This window comes from Pseudonaja textilis, chromosome 9, assembly GCF_049901715.1.
Source record: "Pseudonaja textilis isolate UNSWEBS1 chromosome 9, rPseTex1.2, whole genome shotgun sequence".
Taxonomy (NCBI): Eukaryota; Metazoa; Chordata; class Lepidosauria; order Squamata; family Elapidae; genus Pseudonaja; species Pseudonaja textilis.
This window is the reverse complement of record NC_141998.1, coordinates 26640530-26662421: the sequence shown is the minus strand read 5'-3', so window position 1 is coordinate 26662421 and position 21892 is coordinate 26640530. Positions and strand designations below refer to the sequence as shown.

Here is a 21892-nt window from a genome sequence, read left to right as displayed (position 1 = left end):
GTGAAATGAAAAATGGCTACATTTGCCAAAAGAAGTGCCGTTAAAGTAGCTAATGTGAAATTCTCATTTTCAATCAGAAGAGAATTATGAGGGGTTTTATGCAACAGATTATTCCTAAATGTGTCTCTTTTTTTGCCTGTAAGTGTTTAAATATTAAGCCAAATGTTATTTCGTTCCAGGGTTGGTATAACATTTCCCAACCCAAGCAAGAAAGCTTCCACTTCTGTATGACTGAAGAGTTGTTGGTGTTGTTGAGATTTCTTGGGTCTTCTCACTTCCAACAACTTAAGCAGGAGAGTCCATTTCTCCACGGCTGTCCCAGAGGTGCTTTTTTCAGGAGGCAATTGGACTTTCTGGTTTTTCTTTGAAGACCTTTCGCTTCTCATCCAGGAAGCTCCTTCAGCTCTGACTGGATGGTGGGTCAGAAGAATCAGAGCTGAAGAAGCTTCTTTGATGAGAAGTGAAATGTCTTCAAAGGAAAACAAAGGAAGTCCAGCTGCATCTTAAAAAAACCCCATTGGGACAACTGTGACCTTGGATGGCCGAGAATCTCCGTATCCAGGGTCTCTCTCACATCCACCAGTGGGACTGGTGAGAAAGAGGATGGTTTTTTTCTGAAGGTATCTTGTTCTTCTGAAGCTTCGCTCCATGAGGCACCCCAGCTCCAGCAAGAACCAGGCCAAATTTATCATACTGAAATGAAAACATGGCCAAAGCAGGAATCACAAAAAGATGCTTTGACGTCTCTGTGATCTTTGCCGTAAACAGAAACAGGGAGATGACTAAACATGATGCCTACAAACCTTACAGTTTTATGATGCTTTACCCTGCTGAGTTCTGGAGGTTTCGTAGTTCAGGGATATCCCATCTCCCAGTTTTGTCTTGGCCACTGAGGCACTGTTGTCCTACCTTCAAAATACCTAACACAATTCAATGTTTGGGGCAGACCTTTCAAAAGCATCTCTCCAGACACCCGGGGAGAGAGGCAGCTCTTGGGAAGTTTTAGATCACGTATCTGGAATAGCCGCAGTTCTTCTCTCAAGCACCACAATTCATTTTCTGAAGAAAACGGCCCCCTTTTTAGAAGGCGCTGGTGACAGTGAAGTCCAGGGGGTTTGGGTTCTTGGTCTTCTCTCTTGAGATGGAAGCCCCAACCTTCACAAAGGATTCCGAGCATGAGACCGTCCTGCACACCCAGTGCCAGGAACAGCCTCCATCACTGAAAGAGAGAAGGTCTCTACCCCAGGGTCTTCCTCCGGGAAAATCTGCCCGCAGGCCGAGGCCAGGAGAGCTGGCCAACCTGACTTGCAATGGGCTGCCAAGGTGGGATTGAAAGACCCAAATGCAGCCGCCAAGACTTGGCAGAAGTGGATAACAATGCAGCTGGTTCTGAGAGAAGCGAAGCCACAACATAAGAAAGCTCTGGGGCTTTTTTTTTTGTGTGCAAAACTTCCATTCCTTGCCAGGCCCTTTTTTCTCCCCGATGTGTGAATGTATCCAGTCGGTTGGGACGACTGATCTTGCAGTCAATTATTCACGAACATATGGAGCTCAATTTGCACACAAGATGAGGCAACTTGTTGACTCCAGAAGGAAAGTTTTCTGAGCAAGAGTGGCCATCTGTCTTGGAAGCGGTAATTAAGCCAGACAGCCCAGCTCTTCTCCAAAAAAGTGGGGAGATTTTGCTGGGTGGAGCCCAGACGCTGTCCTGCTGCCCACCTTCCGGAAGAGTCCGTGCTGGGGCGAGGCCCACCCAGGCTCCAATGCATGAACTGCCAAATTCCTCTTGGTTTGTAGCTAGCTCTGCATTTCCTGCCCCTGGGTGGGATCACTCCTTGGGCAGGTTTGGTAAGAAAAGAGGTCCCGGAGTTGCCTTGGGAAGGGGCTCCAGGGTTGAGGAGGAGGCAGCCAACACCCACCCACCTACCTTCCTTCCTTCCTTCCTTCCTTCCTTCCTTCCTTCCTTCCTTCCTTCCTTCCTTCCTTCCTTCCTTCCTTCCTTCCTCCCTCCCTCCCTCCCTCCCTCCCTCTCTCCCTCCCTCTCTCCATTCTGTGCCTGCTTTTCTTTCTGCTGTGGCCGCTGTGGGCTGGGAGCAGGCAGGGGAGGATGGTGCACGCATCTGTGGAGGCCGTCCAAGCCAGGCGTGATCAGGATGGGAGGTGGAGTTGGGGACAGGCAACTTCTGAGGGTCCGGCTGGTGCTCCAGCGGTGAATGTTCTCAGATGCGATGGTCGATTCCCGGGGGTGAGGGGTGCAGTCCATTAGCAGTAAGGGGCAACTCAGACAGGATGTTGCATGTGAGAAAAAGCAGGCGGGGACAGCCCCTTCCCCATAATTCTCAAAGTATACCGTAGGTGCAGACGGTGCAGTCGGGCCAGGTCTTGACTGCAGGTGTGAGACAACAGAGAACTGGGCTTGGAAGAATCACCATGTGCCATTCTTGGTTTGGGGCCTGACTTCCATTCAGTTCTTCACCAGCCCCTTTTCTGTGGCCCCCACCTTCTGCCACATCCGTTTTGGGAAGAAGCGGAGGAGGATATTGTGGCCAATCCATAACAAAGAGATAAATTGCAGCCAGCATTTCCCCCAGAGGTAGATCTTAATATTCGGAATATTGCTCCAGACAGAGCTGTGTTTGCCACCCCAATGACAACTTGTATGGTGGAAACTGTACAGAAGGTGCTTTTGTATGGGGGTGGGGGGGGGGGCAGGGCTAGCAAGTGTGCAATAGTGCCATTTGGGCGCATTTCCTTTGCGAAGCGGGTGGAAGTGAGTGCGAGAGAGAGAGGGGGACCGGCTCTCTTTGTAAGGGAAAGGTCACGTTGGAGAGGCTTTCTGCGCAGGGACCCCCTGTTTGCTGGGAATGAGAATGAGTATCTGATTTTCTTTCTCTCCTGACCTTTAAAGATGCTGCTTTTAGATTGATAAGCAGGTTGGTGCTTTTAGTAACTGAATCCAAATTTTATTTCATGCATTAGTCTTTTTTGTATCTTTTCAAACGCAAACTGATATTGCTTGAAGAAAAAAGATTTCTCTTTCGGCAAAACTCTGGAGGGAAGAATACAATGATTAGCTTATCTGTTGCGGGAGAAAAGGAGAAGAGGAGGAGGAGGAGGAGGAAGTTAAATTATGGGTGTTAAAAAAAATCCTCTCTTTAGAGCAATTACAGCACTCAGAACAGCTCTTCGGTATTTGCATTCGGTTCTGGGTGCCCCTCCCCCACTTCAATTTGCACAACAAAATTGTTATTTCCCCAATTTATTTTATCGGTGGATCAGAATTGGCAGGTGGCACAGCAGAGAACATCGTCCTTGCTCAGTATAAGGGGAGGGAGCCAGAGGACCGGGTGAAGAGCTCCAGAGCTGGGCAGGACTGCATTTTCCAGGAAACTCAGCAATCCTAGACCCGACTCAGGTGCTTGTTTCATAATTCAAGAGAGACCGTCCCCACCAGGAGCCCAGCCTGCTCTTCCATCAGCTGGCTGCACATCCAAAATCGGACCCAGGGCCTCAAACTTTCGCTGAAGGCTTCTTCATCTTGACCCATTGGAAATGGGGGGTCCCTGTAGCTGGTCCTTTCCTTACTGATGCTGTGGTGGAGATTGTAGAATGACTGCTTGGCGTTGGCAAAAGCAGTTCAGTTAGAATTAGTTCTTCACTTAAATAGACTGCACGGAATTGGAGGCTCTTCCCAAAAGAGATGCTTCGATTTTGTCCATCTGTTTAGCCTCCTCTTCATCATCTGAGCATTGGCTGCTGGTGGTGCAGACACCTTCCCGGCTTCAGCCTTCTTTCATCCCTCCAGCCCCGAGGTGGGAAAGTGACAGCTGTGAATGGAGCCAGTCTGGTCCCCACTTACTATAAAGGCCCCTGGTTTGGGCCCCTGTGAGCAGACTGGCACGTAGGATAGAGACCGCTGAATTGTGTGGGGAACAACTGGGATTCCAGCTTCCTTCTCCCAACAGTAGGGTGGCTTTACTCTTTGTGCCATTTCTAATCTACGCTCCTCATCGTGAAGAATTGCAGTTTTAAACTGGAAATATAATAGCGTGAACCAAACCTGGAGAAGGATTTAGAAGACAACCAGGAGGGTGAAGTGGTAGGAAACTGCGTTCTAGGAGGAAAGAGACCAAACTAGGTTGCCCCCGGAGAAGAGAAGATGAATGGCATTGAGGTCCCTTCCTTCAAAGGGAGTGTTTTGCAGCTGGGCCAGAGGTGGAGCGAACTCATGTTCCTTGGGACACAGTAGGCAGGACAAAAGCTCACAAAAGAAAATGGCAGGAGGAGATTTTGGCCTAACGTTACGGGAAATCGGCTCTCCCAGAAAGAGATGGACAATAAGGAACCAACTGGCTCCAGAGGTGCCCATTGGGGGGGTCTGAAGAGCCACCTGCAGGGATGTGGGAGGAGGGGATTCCTTCCGCTCTGGTGGTCTTTCTTTCTCCTGGGATCCTTCCTGATAGTTCAGGCAATGAGAAGTTGGCATGGATTTTTCATTAGGGTGAAGAAACTCTGCAAAGGAATTATTAGCCCCTGCCTCAGCACTGAGGAAGAAATAATAAATGCTTAAAAATAGCCCTGCAGGATGGATCGATGGAGTAGAAATATGGCAACCTGCAAAATAGCAGGCCGGCCACCCGTTTGCTGTTGAGGCTGAGGTGCACCAGTACAGCCAGGCCCCCTAGGCGTGTCCCAAATGGGTCCTTCCCGTTCAGCCATTGAACGAATGACACCCCCGCGATGTGAGGCCCTGTCTTTGGGTGATTCCTTTCAAGGGGGCCGAAAAAGGCCAGGCGTCCCCGTTTCTCTCTTTCCTCCTGGGTGTGATGCTCTCACCCACAGATCGGAGGGCCTGAAATGCCCAAGAATTAGCCCAAGAGCCACAATATTGACAGGAAAATCTCCAATGAGTGAAAAATGATGAAACCGAGGAAAAACCAGGCTCTGTCAAGGAACATGCATTTATTATCTTTATTGGGAAGCCGAGATGCTGAACAGCCATTTCACTCTGGCCGCTTCAGTGGCCGTGTTTTCCATTAGGCAGAACACCAATCTTTGGCTTTGTTGCTGGGTTGTTGTGTAACATTTGTTCCAAGATCAGGGGCGCAGGAGGATTTAATCTAGGAAAACCATCCCATGAAGAGCGGCTGCTCTTGTTCTTCCTTCCTTCCTTGCTCAGCTCTGACTTTTCCTGGACCTCTTCCAGCAGGGTGGGTGCCGAGGGGGAGTCTGGCCTGGAGGTCCACCTCTCCTCCCTCCTGGGCAGTCTCGGCCTTCTGTGGCTTCCCTTAGCCGCCTGTAGCCACTGATAATCCACCAAGCAAGCCTCTCGGAGCTCTTGGTCATTGTACGGGTTCGTTAAGGGTACAGTTAAGGTGAAGACAGAAACGGCCTCACAGGTGCTGGCTAGCACTGATGAGGATACCTACTGTAGTTGGGTAATAAAATGTCTGCAAGGAAGCAACCAAGTCAGAGGACATCAGGCATCCCTCAAACCCTCTACATTTGGCTGAGAAACGGAACCTTTTCTCCCCCACATTTAGTGCCAAGGGGAGGAGGCCCCTTTCCCGTGAGATAGTGCAAACTGCCCCCTGTCTGCTGGTCCATCTTCCCCAGCCATCTCTCTCCCGACCCTCTCCCTTGCCTAGAGGATGCTGCCTCAGGAGCAGCGCCCCCCATGGGGGATGAAAAGGGGTGCTTGGCACGAGGGCTGCCCCCCTTCTTGCTGGGGCCTCACTGGGCAGGCTGTGACCCTTCCAGCCTTCAGGTGGACCTAACACTCCGCAGTGTGACTCTCTGGTCTGCAATTTCAGCCCTACACATTACTGTTGTGGAGCTCAGAAAACTGTTGCGGGGTCATGAGTTGGAGGCCTCTGGGGAGGACGAGCCTTTGATCCCCTCCAGGCCTACGGGGATGTTGGGATTGGCTCAAGAATTCCCAGTAGCCACCGGAGGAGGAAGAGGAATTCTGGAATGTGTAGCCCTGTGATGGCTTGGGGAGACTGGGGAGAGCTGGCTTAGAAAGTGCAACATCATAAATTCCTCTAAAATGTGTGAAGATGATGCATTGTTGGCATTTGCTAGTAGAGAAATTGTCTAGACCAGTGACAATGTGAAGATGTGTGGACGTCAACTCCCAGAATTTCCCCCGCCAGCCTTCCTTCTTCCTCTCCCTTCTTCTTGCATTTTTAGCTTTGACCTCTTTCTCCCCCGCCCTTTCTTTACATCGTTTTTTGTCTCCTTTTAAAAATAACTTGCAGCAAGATTATTTTTCGAAGGCGTGTGAAACCTCTCACCCTTCCTTCCTCCGGCTTCTTTCGAGTTCCAGTCTTTGCTCCTGAAGAAACTGGGCAGACGCTCCTCCATTGGAGCCTCGAAGGGCCTCGTAATTTGGAAGCTCCTGGTCCAAGCTGCCCTTCGGCTGAACTGCCAGGTGCCGTTTCTGCAAGTGTAATACAGCAAAAAGCAGCTGGCATTTCCTGTCCCTTTATTGAAAGTGGGCTTGTCCTGATTCATGGTTCCATCTGAACGTTGATTACATTAAGTGGCTGCTGGCAGCTTGCAGATGTCATGAGTGGCCACTTTAATTCCGTATGTTGCGCAGAATCTTCTTCTTGCTTCCAAGGCCTGGCCTTCGTTTTGGCTGGTCTCCCCATCTGCAGTAACCCTTTCCTCTTGCTGGGTGCTGCGTCTGCATGTGCAGCTGTTCCTGAGGAAGCTCTGGGTCAGCAGCTGGCCTTCCCACCGCACAATCCGTAAAAAGCAGCAGGCCCAGAAAACCTCAAAATCCATGAGTCTGTTGTAATAATGCGCCCTAAAGTCAGACCTCCTTCACGACTGTGAATTTACTGGAAGGCAAAGAAGTGCCATCACGGGCAGTTTCACATTGACTTCTCCTCACTGGTCTGCTAGGAGATGTTGACAAACTCCATGATGGTCTTGTTGGAGTGATGATGCAGCTGAGGCCTGGCTGGCCCCAAATCCTGTTTTTGCAGACCAAACGTGCCTGGAGAAGCTCACGAGCAGAACGTGAGGCCGATGCAACTTTCTTAGTGCTGGTGGGTTGAGGCCAATGAACACAACATAGCAACACGAAAGAGAATAACCTTGGCTCTCTTCCTCCATTTGCGAGTCTGTCCCCCTTTTCAGGCTGTCCAGGTGGGCGGTGATTGTGGCAGACTAGAAACCAGTGCCGTGATGAGACTGGTGCTGTGGGAGGAAGTCCTTCCCATTTGACTTCCGCTGGGTTCTGGCACAATCAGCTGAGGAACCCAAACCTTCCCCCTCCATTTCTCTGAATCAGGCATGAGTTTAGATACGTCTGCCAGCGTGTCATCGGCTGGAGCTTGAGGTGGGTTGGTTGGGTGCCTCCTTTTCTGGAGTTTTCAGTTCTGCGATGCCCTTGCAAAGGTGTAGCAACCTGAAATGAAACTGATTTCTCTGCCCTGGTCAGCCCTTTGCTGCCAAACAGCCTTGCCAAGGGGCTGCTGGCTAGCTGATCCCCTAATTCTGCCGCTGCCTTGCCAATCTCTTGCTTAATAAGTATTGAAGGTATTTTAAGCAAGCAAAACGCTACACCTGAAATGCCAAATGGATTGAGCGAGAATGTCTCTGCCGCCCCACCACAGCCATCCCTCAACCTCTCAGAGCGAGAATTAAAGCACATCTCTGCAGAGGCGCTTTCTTTCTTTCTTTTTTTTTTTCAAAGAAAGAACGGTGATATATTTCTTTTCTCTTTTCTCTTCATTTTAAAGTTATGAGTCAGAAAGCCTTGAAATTAAATACAGTTAATGCAGATAAGTAATCTTCTCTCACTTTTGTTCGTGAAATGGATAACTGCCTGTGTTTAAAATGCTGCATAGCTCCGAGAAGGTAGAATAAATTGAAAATTGCTTCTAATAAGCTCAGTGAGGGCTTTTTTTTTTTTTTTTAAATGGCTTTCAGCTGGATAAAAACAAAGAACGTTGCCCTTTAAATGGGGGTGTCTCTGTTTTCTTCTGATGGAGGGTTCTTCTGTTTGTCTCTTTCCAAAGAGGGCCTCTCCAAAGTAAACTCCAATAAATAAAACAAACAAAGCGAAAGGGTAACCTTGATGCCTCATTTATTGAACAAGCCATGATGTATGTTTTGTTTCGGAAGCCCAGTCATGGTTCAGACGTGAATACACTCCAAGCACAATGACAATCTCAAGAGATGCTCAATGAGGTCCAGGGAGGCTGCCCTTGAACGGTTTCTGCAGGAGGAGAAAACGCTTCCAAGCGTCTCGGTTGCGCCCCTTTTCCCAAGAACGGGGGGCTTCTCCAAAAGGTTTAGACTCTGCTAAGGAGGTCCCGGGAGCTCTCCAGAGGAAGGGAAGTTGAGGAAAACAAAAAGATCAGGGTTGCTGCAGTTGCAGAAAAACCAAAGAAGCCTAAAAGGAGAGTAAATGATAGATAAAGCGGAAGGCACCCAGAACCATCAAGAGTTCAATTAACTACCAATCCTTGTGTGTAAGTGGCCCAGATTTAGTGAATGGATCGATGACCAGGTTTGGAACCAGTTTTTAGGGAAAAAAAATATCTGGACAATAAATCCAATTTTCCAGGGCAGCTTCCCTCCCCAGTTCCTAGGCTGAACTGTAATCCTCATCTGTAGGGATTAATCTTCAAGAAGAGATGGGACAGTCCATTTCTTGGCGTGAGGTATCACTCTCTTCTGCATCATGCGCTTGCATCCAGAACGAAATTGCTGCAAGGCCTGGTCCAGCTCTGATTCTGTGAATTGAGTGGCATTTCTGGACAGGCGATGCCATTAGTAGAACTGCATAGCCACGACGGGATATATCCAAACACGAATTCTTGTTTTCCTTTCTCTTCCATTTGTTAATTTTATTGATTGGTAGAGAGAGGTTAAACTAGCAGTGGAAAACACATTCAGTGAGATGAAACGCCTGCCTCCGTGATATCGGCTGGCTTTCTTGGTGAGCTGGGTGCCTCTGGGTAGATGCTCCTTCTAAGAAGTAGAACGCTTGGCAGCCAAACGAGTGAAATGGGGATGAATGGAGGTAATTGCTGGATTTCCACTGATCCTACCTCTCCCCTTTCAGAGTCCAGCAAAGAGGCTCTTTCTGTCTGAAACCTCTCCCCTGTCAGCAGCTTGAGCAGAAGATTCCATGGCCAGATGTTCTGGAGATGGGATGCTACATATGAATCATGATTATTTTTATTTCTGTTTTAACCCACAAATATTCACAAAGAGTTCCAAGCCAAGAAGTACGTCCTGCTTCTCTCCACCAGCTGTTTTCTTCTTCTGGGCAATGAATCTCACTTGGGTGATCCAGGACGCTCTAAAAAGGGAAGGGCTGCTGTTGGCTTCACCCTTTAAAAGCTCCCGATTTTGGATTCACCACTGGAGTCTTGAGGATGCATCTTAGCCAGCAAACAAGGGAACCAGACAGTGATGAAGCCCTGGGGCTCTGCAACAATCCAAAGGGATGCCAAGCAGATGGGCATAAGCTGCACACCCCTTCTTGGCTCATGCCAACCTGCTTTGCAAAATATTCCTTCAGATGCTTTGCACAGATGTCCATGGAGCAGGTCCATGGCCCCGACCCCTTGGTGTCTTTCTCTGGGTATTTAAAAATAGCCGAATAGCTTTGGCTAGTGAGGATGAGGTCTTAGCTGATGAACAGAGCTGGAAGGAACGTTTTAGGCCATCTAGTCCAACCCCCACCACCACCACCCAAGCAGGAGACCAGGCGCCATTTCTGGCAGGTGGCAGTCCAGTCTCTTCTTGAAAGCCTCCAGGGATGAAGCTCCCACAACTCCCAAAGGCAACTTCAGTTCCACAGGTTGGTTGTTCTCACTGTCAGAAAATTCCTCCTTATTTCCAGGTTGAATCTCTCCTTGATCGGTTTCCATCCATTGTTCCTTCCCTGGCCTATGGGTGCCCTGGAGAATAGCTTGACCCCCTTCCTCCTCTTCCCTGTGGCAGCCCCTCAAATATTGGAAGGCTGCTCTCCTGTCTCCCCTGATCCTTCTCTTTACTAGACTAACCTTTGTGTGTGAAAAGAGTGAGACACACTTCAGGGGTTCGCCACCACGGTCCCCTGGTTTTCCACATTCCTCTAGAACAGGGGCCTGCAACCTGAAACACCCAAAGAGCCATTTGGACCCGTTTCCCACAGAAAAGAAAGCACCAGGGGCCAGTAATTGAACAACCAGGGTGACTGGGTGGGCCTGGCCAACTCGACATTCCTCACGCCCACTCAGCCACCTCCTGCTCTGGAAGACGGAGTGAGTTTCCATCCCCTGCCATCCCTCTTACCTTCTCAGGCCAGGTGAGGAGTGACAGGGAGGGGAGAGGCCGGCCAGGGGTGGGGTCAGCCGACAGGGAGCCACAGCAGAGGGCCGAAAGAGCCACAGGTTGCAGACCCCTGTCTCTAGAAGGAGCTAGAAACCTATTCCATGACTTCTAGCAGCTCACAGGGCCCTAATTTTACAGGTGGTCCTCTTTTAGCAACTGCCTCTTTTAGTGACCATTCACAGTGACGCCACTGATGAAGAAACAACTTCCTGTCCTTGACAGCTTTTTGTAAGTCTGCAAATCCAAGGAAAGCTGAAGATTGTAAGCAGGGGTGTGGGTTCACTTGGCGGCCATTTCGCTTAATGACTGAGTTGCCAATCCTGGTTGTGTTTGGGGCACAGGGATGGCCCCCGAGTTCCGAACTGACATGTCCTTGGCTCCTGACTTTGCTGTTAGAATATGGACTGGAGCAGACATAGTATTCAGCCGGTTCTGGCCGGTTCTGGAGAACCGGTAGTGGAAACTTTGAGTAGTTCGGAGAACCGGCCAACCCCATCTCTTCTCTGCCTCCCGTTGAGTCCCAGCTGATCGGCTGGGTCTTCTTTGGTTGCCCTGCACAGGAGAACAGAGCTGGAAAGCAGGTTAGTGGGGTGGGGAGGGAATGGGGATTTTGCAATATATCCTTCTCCTGCCACGCCCACCAAGCCACGCCCACAGAACCGGTAGTAAAAAAGTTTTGACTCACTGGAGGCTAAACCATACAGTTGTAGGAGTTGGATACGTCTCGTTTAATGAAAGGAAGGATTAGGGATGACATGACGGAAGTCTTCCGATGTTTGAGGGGCTGCCACAGAGAAAAGGGGGGTGCGTGTCAACCTCTTCTCCAAAGCACCAGAAGTGCTCCATCGCCGGAGGCTTCCGAAAAGAGGTTGGACTTCTCCCTGTCTAAAATGGAGATGGAGTTTCTGGTTGAGCAGAGGGGGTTGGACTAGAAGACCTCCAAGGTCCCTTCCCCGTCTCTGAAGTCTTTAGTCCTGAATGGACAAGGAGGGCGTCTGCTGCGGCTGGTCCATTCCAGGTGCCTCGGACTAACAGCCAGCCTGGTTCCTCTCTGGAGCTCCCCTTTCAGGCCCAAAGGGATTCCGCACCCAGGTCCAGGGGTCAGAGGTCCACTGGGTGAAGTTTCCGGTCATGGGAAGCAGCCGCGCCCGGCTTTCTTTCAGAACTGGGTCTCGACCTTTCTTTCCCTGGGCTGGGCTCTTCTGCGGGCCTCTCCATTCTCCGAACGAGGGTGCCGCTCTCTTCCCCAGGTGTGTCATCCGTTTAATATTCCTTTCCTTTGCTGCATTCAGACCTGTAGCAGGAAATTAACATTTCAGTCAAGGAGATGAGAATATGAAACGGGAAGCCTATCTCCCCCCCCCCAACGCCCCCCCACGCCCCCGCTTTGCTGCCTTGTTTTGCCTTAAAGCCTGCTTTTTCAAAGACGGCCGAGAATGTAAGTCTCTTGCTGTCGTCAGTTCTTTTTTTCTCTCTCTTCTTCTTCTTCTTCGTGTCTCCGGGCGCTGTTTTGATAAATGTTGATGAGTTTATAACTGTAAAACCAAATGACATTTCTGGAGTGGCACGAGTTTTACCCACTGCATAATTATATTTAATGGTGGTGCATGCAAAAAGGCATTTACCATATACTTGGCTTAAAACCACCATTTAAACCCCAAGGCCTCCACATTTCTTCGAATGTGAGCAAAAGGGCTTAATTAAAAACTAAACACAGTTTAGTGTATCAGGTTTACCAAAGGGAAGTGCTGCTTGGTTTTGCAGTGCAGCTAAAATAAGAGTAAAGTAAAATAAAATAAAATAAAATTACAAATGCCAGGGTCTACTTCAATCCAGAATTGCATCAGCACCACCGGGGTTCCGGCTTGAAGTGGGCACTCTTATTTTTGTACAGGATTAGCTCTAAAATAATTTGGGTGGGCCTTCCCTTTGACCTCTTTCTTTGGAATACAGATAGTCCTTGATTTACAACAGTCTGCTTAGTGACCATTGGTGGTCACAACCATCATCATCTTCTTTTAACAAGCCCATAATCCCTTGCGGGGTGGAGTTTGAGCAACTGAACAGAGCTAGTAGAGTGTTTTCATGGCCGGATTCCCTTCCTGTCACCACGGCGGAGTTTTGTTCAGCAGATAATATTCTCTTTATGCCCAGAGAGAGAAATATCTGCCTCTGCCTGGGATCAAACTCACAGCCTCCTGACTGTGAGGGGAGAGCTCCACCTCTCTGCGAGTGCTGCACCACTCCATTTGTACTTACAATGGCGTGGAAAAAAGTGACTTACAACCATTGTTCATTCTCGGGGCCGTTGCACCATCCCTGTGGTCAGGCGATCAGAATGGGGCTGCTTGGGAACCATCTCGTATCTCACTTAACAACTGCCTCCCTTAGCGACCAAATGTTTGAGCTCAATTGTGGTCGTAAGTCAAAGGCTGCCTGTCATTTCTCTCCTTAATGGGTGGCTCCAGACCCCCCAGATGCTTCGAAATGCAGAAGGTCCATTTCCTTCCCCCGGCACCTGCATAGGTGGAGTGGGGGCTGCTTCCAGACCTTTCCACATTCTGGCGTTTCCCCGTCTTCTCTCTTCCTTCGGCCGAACGTTCTCTCTCCCTGTATTAACAGGGGCAGCTGCATATTTCTTCCCAGAAGGTTTTCTGCATTCCTGGCCAAGGAATTCCTTCCTTCCTTCCTTCCTGTCTTCCTTCCTTCCTTCCTGTCTTCCTTCCTGTCTTCCTTCCCTCTCTCCCCATCTTCCTCCCTCCCTCTCTCCCAGCAGAGAACAGCTCTTTTTGTGTCCTCTGTGTAGTGAAAAAACCGAATTGTATTGTGAGTAGATTAATATGTAAGACCCCTGCACCAATTCCCCCCCGCCCCTATATTTATAACTTCAGCACTGGCAGGTGGAGGACTAAATCAACATTTCCCCATCCTCTCTCAAATAATAAATACAGCAAAGTAGCTTTATGTAGCCTTTATCATAAGAATAAATCAAATCACAACAGGAGCTTAAAACTTATGAATGGATGGACTTTGGAGCTTCCGTTCATCACCGCTGAGCCTGATTCGATATTTGAAGTGCTCTTGTTTCTTTGCACTTGCCTTCTTCCTGGCCTCTGCCAAAGAGAACTTAGCCTCCCTGAGCCTGCCAAGTCACACACAAGTTGTGGCGGCCCCTTTTGTGGGGCATCGCAACCCATGGCGTGCATCTGGTTTTGACCATTGGGAGGCATCTACACCAGGCACTAGAAGATATTGATTGCCGATTGAGTACACAGGTTGCAAATTATTCTTAGCTTAAGGGCTCAGAGAATAAGGCTTGGCTTGGTTGATTCTGTTCCTAAGAATAGAGCGATTGAGGTAAATCCAGGGATCTGCAATATAGAAGTAGAGGACATGATCTACAGCAGAGGTCTCCAGACCTGAGAGTTGACGTCCACAAGTCTCAAAGTTGCCAAGTTTGGGGACCCCTGATCTACAGTATTGGCTAGGTTCCTGCTTGCCTTCCTCTGAACCACGGAGGTCTTCAAGGGGAATCTTCCAGATCAGCCTTCTCAACCCATTTGACCTCTCAGTTGCTGCTTTTAGAAGAGGCAGGGAAGCGCCTTCTCTTCCTTTCTGTGTCTTTTCCTTGGTGGTGAAAAATGTCCAATGTTGCCTTCCTTTGTCCTACTGGTGAGGAACCAGGAGGGTCCCTGTTCCCACTTCTTCTTGCCAACCCTTTCCATCTCGAGGCCGTTGGTCGGTTGGTCTTTGAAAACCAGGAAAGGTGACACCTTGGTCAGTTGTATCGGGCTCAGATCCCGTCTGTGTGCATGTGGGCGTGTCCCACACGGTATTTACTTGCAGAATGAAGTGCGTTGGGGAAACCAGCCGATAGCCGGAGCCTCGCTTTGGAAGTTGTCGTACCCATCTGTATTCTAAGGAAGCTCCACGGGCCTCACAGGCCAGTGGAATGCCAAAGAATTTCAGTTAATCTAGTATAAGATGTTCTCTTGCGCTTTTGGTGTTTGGTTCATTAAAAATTTAAATTAGCAGGTTTTAATCATGGCTGTTTGATTGGCACGGTGTCTGCTCCCCCTCTTGCTATTCAGCAGAGCTCCAGAACTGCAGAATCTTAACAAGTTCATTTGCTCGCGTGGTTTCGGGAGAGGAGCCGCCACCAAATATGTGGGGGTCTTACTGGGGAGGCATCTACACCAGGCCTTAGAAGATATTGATTGCCGATTGAGTACACAGGATGCAAATTATTCTTCGCTTAAGGGCACAGAGAACAAAGCCTGGCTTGGTTGAGGAGGAGCCCCCCCCCAGGAGAACGTACACGCGGCTTGTCCCCCTTCTGGTGGCCGAGGGCTATCGAGAAGCCGCTTTGTCCTCCGGGCGAAGAGGTGGCTTTCTCCTCACCTCTCCCCTCCGCTAGGGAAGCTGCAGCCATTCAACCGCCGATATTACATTTAACTCAGTTGGCCCACCCAGCCAGGGATTTGAACCATCTCCCCCCCCCCCCCAAATCACCCGTCCCTTCCCCATCAATCCTGGCACCTGTTTGGTTTTAATCCTGCAGACGGGGCTGTGCGACTCTGTTCAGCTTTCTGAATCGTTCTTAGTTTGAAGAGCTGATCATTTCCTGAAGCTGAACAATTTTGGATAGAGGAGAAAGGGGTCAACGGAAAAGAGGCACCCAAATTGGTTGGTGGTGGAAGAGGCTGAATGCTAGGTTGGTTTGATAGAGTTTACATTCTGCCATTCCACTTCAGGGACGCCCGGGGTGGCTCAGGCAACAGTGGAAAAGGATACAAAAATCACAATAAGCAAATCAATTAAAAACACACGAGAAGCATAATGAGGCAGCCCTTCATGTGGGAATCTTCTCCCATTAATTTCCTATGATGAGGCTCCTGAATTACTTTGACAGACCATATTGCACCTTAATTGTATTTTTCCCCCGTGCTTTGGATGGCCCGGTTTAATCATTTTTAAAGCAGATATAATAAAGTATTGACAGAATGGAAGGTTTCCTAAAGAAAAACTGCATTTTTGCCAAGGTTCCCGTCTTGTGCTGCAGCCTGAAATAAAGATGTTTTGGCTTTGAAAGATGGGGAGAGGGCAGGAGGTTTTAGGCTGGCCCCGGTCAGTCGTAACCATGTTAAAAGGCTGGCCTCCCCGATTGTAGCCTTGAGCTGGGATTTCATTTCGTAGAAGGCATCCAAATTTGGCTCTCTCTCTCTCTCTCTCTCTTTTTTTTTTTGTAAAATGCGCAACCCTTTTGACCACATCAATTTTCTATTATTTGGTTTTATTTCAATTTTTATCTGCTGTCTCGGAATTGGTCTCCTTTTTAGAATTGATCAATGACTGTAATAAAGTTGATTGATTGATTGGTACCTGTGGCTGATAGAGGGTCTTTTATCTTAAAAGCCCAATCGAGCCTCCAGGAGGAGGGGGAGGGGGTCCTTTGAAGGCCCCTGCCCCCTCCCCTTCTCCAAAAGGAAAGGGAGAACAGTCAACTCGCGTCCTCTTTCTTTCTTCTGCCTGTGTGCACCATCAATATTCATTCTGACCTTTGGAAGAGACACCCAGCAATTCGACAGCGTTCTGTAGTTCTGGCGACTTCCTTGACAAAGCCAACTTAGGGATTCATCCTGGCTGACAAAGGAGCCGGCCTGACAGGATCTCTCATTAAGTTGTATCCCTGCCAGGGGGAGGCTGACAGAGCCTTTAAATTCCAGAGAAGAAAAAACCGAATCGGACATCGCAGAGATGCCAGCCTCCTGCCCCTGCCTCCCCCACTCTCTGCCCCCCCTCCCACACACACACACACACACACACTGCTTACTGTCCTATGTTAACCAAGCATTGGAAGAAAGCACCAAAACATACACGCTGGGATAGATAAGGGATGGCGCAGAGGCCTTGAGATGTGGAGTCAAAATGCTTTGTGCTACCGATGTCAACCCTCTGGGTATTTGTCCGAAAAGTGCGGCTTCTCCTTATCTGCAGGGGCCACAGGGTGGGGGCTGGGCATTTGTGTTGAAGTCTTTTTCTCCTTCTTTTGCCCTCCGGGGTGTTGGGTCACCAGTCCTGTGCTGTGACCCCTAACAAGGGATTCTCGGAGGGCTGCTTCAAAACACAAGGAAGAGACAGGGTGGGGCAAGGCAGATGGGCTCCGTGGCCGTCTCCGTATTTTACCTCCTACTCGAAGGTGAAATGCACAAAGTCTGGATTGGTTCAGATGGGTGAAAGACGGAGTCTAACGAAGATTTAAAACATGTCTTGGTGAGAGTTGGTCTTCAGCAGGTTCGGACCAGTTCTGGAGAAGCGGTAGTGGAAATTTTGAATAGTTTGGAGAACCGGCAATGGCCACCTCTGATTGGCCCCACCCCCATCCCTTCTCTGCCTCCCATTGAATCCCAGCTGATCAGCTGGGTCTCCTTTGGTTGCCCTGCACAGGAGAAGGGAGCTGGAAAGCAGGTCAGTGGGGTCGGGAGGGAATGGGGGTTTTGCAGTATCCTTCCCCTGCCACGCCCATCAAGCCACAGAACCGGTAATTTTTTTTTAATCCCACCACTGGTCTTGGTGGTGATAGGCTAAGGGGGGAGCAGCTGTTCTTCACCCCATTTGCTGCTTTCTTGGGGCGACCTCCCTTCCTCTCTCTCCCTTTTGGTAGATCCTCTGTTTTGAGTTGCCTATTTCTGGTGGTGCTTTAAAGACTACGCTCCCCAGGTCACCTTAGATACCATCCATCGCATGAACCATGGAAAGAGCCCCTTGGTCGTTGTTCTGGAGCTGCCCGCACAGTCCTCCTCCTTTCCTGTACAGAGGTGTGCCAATGAAGGTCTATGGTAAAATGCTGGGGTGTGTTCAGGATGCCAACCAGCTGAGTTTAGGATACTGTCTTCTCACCCATTTCCCCTCTGCTGAACAGTCCTACCAGCTGGGTCCACTGAAGACCAGCCCTTTGGGGTTGCTTGGGGTTTGTGATTTTCTTTAGGCAACCAAGAATTGTTTCTGGCCAGAATTGATACTGACTGATTCTTTGCTCAGGCTTCTCAGTTGAATTTTAAATATAATCCAGTTGGTATTTCCAACCCAATTCTATATTTCAGGAGAATGAGATGTCCTCATCGGGGTGCTTTTTTGGGTGAGAAAAGAGCAGAATGGGAACCTTAAATGAAAAGGACTGTTAGTCTTTTCTGACTGCACCTGACTTTGGATCCTAGCTGATAACCTCCGTGTGCATTGTTGACTGTCTCACTGGAAAATTTCAGGGGCACGTTGGGTACTCAGACGTTCCTCTGCGCTCCTCAGGTCTGGCGGGCGACCTGTTCCTCAACTGAATTCTCAAGAACTTGCTTGCAGGCATAAAACTACTATCACACAGGAGTCCTCCTGCGACTTGCAATTATGTCTGCCGGTGGGAAGTCTTGCAGGCAAGCATGCTTGCCTCTGTGAAAATATAAGTGGATATTTAATCTTGCCTTTTCTGCCACCGGCTCCTTCCCCGCCCCCTCCCAGAAAGAGAAAAGCATTGGAGCAAATTCTCTTTCCCCTGAGCTTAGGAGCAGCATGATTTTTAATCAGCTGCTCTTTCTGATGCATAGAAGCAAACCATCCCCAATGGCTACCATTCCTTTTCTCCACTTAGTCTCTCGTGGCTTAAAGGTGGCTTGCTTTCTGGTTCATCTGTTATCTTGGCAGAATTATGGCCTATTTCAGGGAAGCTACAGGGCCCCATCTCTTTCTGTTCCTGGCTAATGGTAGATTGTTCCTGCTTTGGCCAGGTGTTTGTTCCCCCTGAAGGCACAAGCACGGGTGTGCAAATGTGTAAGCAAGGCCCCTGCAGGAGAGAGAGGACAACTTCCTGGTGGTCCTTCAGCTGAAGAAAGGACAGTTTTCTGGTCTTCTTTAGTCACCTGAAAAAAACTGAAATATTTATTTTGGAAAAGTCTGTAGGTCAGCGGTTCCCTCCCCGCTTGACCCAGTAGGAACATATGTACTTACGTACCTATCGCTTCTTCCTTTCTTAACCTTCCTGACATTACCGCGATGGTTATGTATACTCGGTTGAAGCCCACAGTTCATATTTTTTAATGTTATCCAAGAATATGAGCTTGTCAGCTAGTATAAAAGACAAATTTTCTCTTCACTATAAAATGTATTTCTCTTCTTCCAGCAAGGAATAACAATGAAAAACTGGGTCTTCAGAGCAGAATTAGGCTGAGGATGGGGGCGGGGGAAACGGTTCCACACCAAGTGTTTTCTTCATTCTGCCTGAATCCATAGTGGCCCATCTCATTGGTAATGTTTTTCTTGCGGGTTGTGACAGATAAGATCCATATTGATTTTGGAGTATCTACTGGCAGTAACCTTTGAAAGGTCAGACAATGCACTGCCATAGAATATTATCTATCAATATCAGGGGGAGCACGGAGACAGGGATGACACCTAATCACAACACAGTTGGCAAGTCATAAATCTAAACTTGATGTGGCTGGATTCAGGTAAGGGAGAGCTGTGGTCAGGAAGGTGGGAAATGCCGCAATCACATGAGTCGGAGGGGAACCGAGGGGTGGCCCCCAAACCAGAGAACCATGTTTGTTCCTTCCAGCAGTTAACCTGGAGAATCATCTGCCGGGACGTGGATCCGCTGGAAGAAAGTCTTGGAACATGTAGGTGGATTTTTTCAAAGCTTGGGTGTATTTTTATGCCTTAAGGACAGGGTTTCCCACCCTTGGCCTCTTGAAGACCCGTGGACTTTATCTCCCAGAATTCCCAGCCAGGTAGGGAATTCTGGGAATTGAAGTCCATGGGTCTTAAAGGAAAACTCTGCTTTAGGAAGTGAAAGGTCTCTCTAAAAAAAGTGTACCCCTCTGATTAATTCTTTTCATTCTAACCTAATACACATTGTGCCAAGTGTGGGAGATGGCCGTGTGTGTGTGTGTGTGTGTGACAGATCCTGGTCTATCCATGACTCACTGCCAGGATAATGTGTGAATCGTCACCACCGCCAGCCACTGCCTCGCTCTTCGACCAAGCGCTTGCTTATAAACCAGATTTGGGTTCGAGGCTTTCAGAAACGATCAAGGGGACTTTTCCTTATTGATTGTCCTGAGTGGCCATTCAGCATTTGGAAAACATTTCCTGGGGTAGTTGTGAGTGCGGTGATTATAGGCGTTTTTACAGAAGTCAGAGTTGTACGTCTGTGCTGTTCTGGGTGTCCCTTGAACCGGTGGGCCAAACGCCGCCGGTGAACTTGGTTAAACTCTCCCCACTCGTCAGCGCTGTTACCAAAGCACGTTGTGTGCAAGTTGTGGACACAGGTGAGCCGTCATGTTCTCTGACTCGGAGATCCGAGTGTTTCTTTGAACCTCACAGTTCTTGGTTTAATTGCCTCTGGTTTCAGGTCAGAGCTGAAAAGAAGAAGTTTGTGGGAACAGAATCTTTACTCTGGCAGCTTCTCCATTTCTGAACGGCCCCCCATACGGATAAGAACCCATCACAATAGGCTTGCAGGCATGAGTCACCGAAACCTAATTTTCTACTAAGAAATTGCCCCTTTCACGTAATAATCCAGACCCATTTGGCTCCTTTTGTGAGAAACACAATTTTCACCTTGCGGTATTGTTCAGCCTGATCATTATCATCTGTTTACACCTGTCTCATGAACAAAATGTCCTGTTTTCCCTCTGCTCACGGCAGCCCCACTTTCTCTCTCCCCTCCCCTTTGCTCCCCACCCTGCCCACATTTCATTCCGTTTTGGGGTGATGTCGGTGGGTGGTGACCCCCCTACTCCAGTAGTGTCCCACACGAATCCTTCCTGCTCTTCTGCGTGTCCATCTTGGGTTTGGGCTTCCTTCGGGGCCTCTGGTTGGCAGGAGAAGTGGCTTGGGAGACGCAGATAGGTTTCTCTCTCAGTCAGATTTCGGACCTGCTTAAAACTGCCCTTGAAGCAGGTATGGTAAACATCTGAGTCCAGAGCTTTACTGCTTTTTAAGAGGAGCAAAACTACCCGGGTGGCTGCAGCTGCCCTAAGTTCTGTCTGCAAAAACCATTGGCCCCTTCCATCGGAGTTCCTCGAGTACATTTGTTGGGGATCTGAGGAGCGTCGTCTTCTTAGATTTCAGTAGAGTTTGGAGTCAAAAATAGCGGCCGTGTCTTCCATAAATGTCCCTCTCTCCGTCAGTTGATGCCTGCTTGGGGTAACATTGGATACCATCGTTCCATCTGTCCTCCTCCAAACTTCTTCAGAGACTGTTCAGTGGGGCCATTGCGAGGTCTCTGCTCAGCCTACGTTTCTGCGCCATGTGAAAACTTCACAAGTTTCGAGGAAGTCTGGGGCCCCCATGAGGGTCTTCTTAGTTCTGTCTTCACTGGTAGCTCAAAGAGGCATCTGGGTGAAGCAACCACAGTCTCCAATGAGTTTTTGACCTAAGGGTTTTTTCAGCTGGGCACTGGCCCCCATGTCATCTCAAAAAAGACTAGGTGGCCCTAATATAGTGGTTGATAGATATGATTCCTTGCTTGGAGCCCCTTGATGTTTATGTTCCCGTTTTCTCTAACTCTAGCTAGTTATTTCTGAGGAAGAATGCCTGGCCCATAGTTGCTCCCATCTGGGATGTTGCATGGCTTCTGTCTCTTCCCAATTCGCTCAACTTCTGCATGGAATGGCTGGAAGAGGTCATTTTGGGGTGAGGAATCATTGGGACGATAGCCTTTTCAGACTAGGCAATGCCAATTTTTTTCTGAAAAAGGGATAAAGAGAACAATACAGTATAACAATTTTTTATCTTTAACATATAGAGGATGGTCAATAGGTTATGCGAACATGTCTATAACAGCATATTTCATCAATGGGATGTACTAAAATTATAGAATTTGTCTGATAGTTTGCCTAATTTGGTGTTTGGCCGAGGTAGTTGTGAATGTTAAAAATCAACCTTTACAAATAAATATAGATATAGATATGGAAAAGCCAATAAAATCTCCAGTGCCTTTTCACTTAAATGCTTGTATTCTTTGTAACCTTTCACCAGAAGTGATCCCCCCCCCCCCGCCCGCCAGTTTCAGTGTGACATTTGAGGAGAGACGAGTACGGTCTCCTCTTTATTTGTCAATAAGGTAGTTCTTCAGTGAATGAAATTGAGTAGATGTCAAATCAACAGAAAATGTTATCTCAGATCTTCAGGTAGTTCAGCTAAATGACATTTCACATAATATTGCTTAAGAAGCATTGTAGACGAGCATTTTAATTGAAAGATGCACCAGTTTTATGGTGGCACAAAAAGGAGCTCTCAATTTCCATGCGTTCTGTAAACAAAATAAACATTACACTTCCACTCGAGAAGGGAATCGTAGCTTGTCTTTTGTTACCCTCTTAAGTGTTTTGAACTTGAAGCTTAGAGTTCAGGAAAGAGAAGGCCTTGTTTAGATAATGAAGGTAGAAGAGATTTCATAAAACGCGCCGGGCCATCCAAAGCACCTTCTGTTTTAAATGTCCTCATCAGGGTGTTTAAGAAGCAAAACGTGTTTTGTGAAGGAATTGAGTGCTTC

The 21892-nt window shown here is 48.5% G+C and overlaps 1 protein-coding gene across 7 annotated transcripts in view; it reads left to right on the top strand.

Moving 5' to 3' along the window:
* Nucleotides 1-21892, top strand: part of CADM1 (cell adhesion molecule 1) — a 192736-nt gene that overhangs the window by 107541 nt on the left and 63303 nt on the right. The gene's annotated exons all lie outside the window — the stretch shown is intronic.